General features: G+C 36.6%; 1 pseudogene; it reads left to right on the top strand.

The window, feature by feature from the left end:
• Window positions 1-276: 276 nt before the first annotated feature.
• Window positions 277-867, top strand: LOC147853056 (small ribosomal subunit protein uS10z/uS10x pseudogene; annotated as a pseudogene).
• Window positions 868-1,228: the final 361 nt, after the last annotated feature.

The raw sequence follows: 1,228 nt of genomic DNA, 5'->3' as shown, positions 1-1,228 counted from the left end.
AGAGAGAGAGAGAGAGAGAGAGAGATCAGCAGAAGTAGCTTCTCTTTCCGCCACTCAGCAAGCAACCTATCATCGCCATTCAAGAGCTCCCTTGTTGTTTACTCATTGTATTCCATCTTCCAGTGCAATACATTATGATATTCTATATAGTTTATAAGTTCTTTACACATAAATATATCATTACAATGGTTAAGAACACGACACGTATATAACAAGGTTGTGGGTGCGATTCCTTGTAAACCCAAATCGTATGTAAGTGTCATCATGACACGACCTTATTGGTGTCTGTCTCGGGGGATCGATTATACTGAATGATAATGACTATGCCATCAGTTGTGAAGCCTAGAAAGTTGGGTATTGAAGAACCACATGAGGCATTACACAAGATTCGTATCACTCTTTTTTCAAAGAGTATTAAAAATTTAGAACAAGTTTGTGTTGATTTGGTTCATGTTGCCAAGGAAAAGATTCTTTAAATGAAAGGACCTATCAGAATGTGTATCAAGGTGCTTCGCATCACAACTCACAAGTCTCCTTGTGGTGAAGGAACAAATATTTTTGGCAAGTTTGAGCTCCGAGTGCATAAAAGAGTAATTGATCTCCATATTTCTTTTGAGGTTATTAAATAGATTACCTCCATCACAATTGAACCTAGAGTGGAAGTAGAGGTTACTATTGTAGAGCCTTGAAACGTTCTACTTAATGGTTTATTCTACTTCTGACCTTTGGGATATTGTTTTTTCTACTTCTTTTTAATAGTTTATTGAAATCTGATGTGTTTTTATGTTCTTGATGTAACTCCCTTAATGAGTCGTTGGTATAGACTCAATTTTGATTTTGCTCTCAAAATTTTTTTCTATATGTTTGTTAATTGTCATGGTAGCATTTGCTGAGAGAGAGAGAGAGAGAGAGAGACGAAAAACGCGATGACGTTTCAAGAATAGTGTTGAAACATGTTTCTGATGTAACTTTGTCCTCAGAACTCCGTTTTTTATGATTTTTGGCTCATTGTGAAGCTCGTTCAGAGGGCTTTCCAAGGATTACTTGGACGGTATGCTTCATTATCGTTACAAGAAGCTGCAAGCAAAAGTGTCATCGTCTCAAGTTAGTTCTCTCAATCGCTATTAGGATGGCTGACACAACAACAGGAAGTGAGTTGATGATTGTTGATGGATGTGGTAGTGATGATGGTTATGAAAATTACAAGAGGAAAAAGTGTATTGATTAT

The sequence above is a fragment of the Azolla caroliniana genome, unplaced genomic scaffold, assembly GCF_043228905.1.
Source record: "Azolla caroliniana isolate FFs.n. ecotype wild unplaced genomic scaffold, voAzoCaro1.0.p SCAF_17, whole genome shotgun sequence".
NCBI lineage: Eukaryota > Viridiplantae > Streptophyta > Polypodiopsida > Salviniales > Salviniaceae > Azolla > Azolla caroliniana.
Note: the sequence above shows the minus strand (reverse complement) of the source record. Positions and strands in the feature narration are given on the sequence as shown.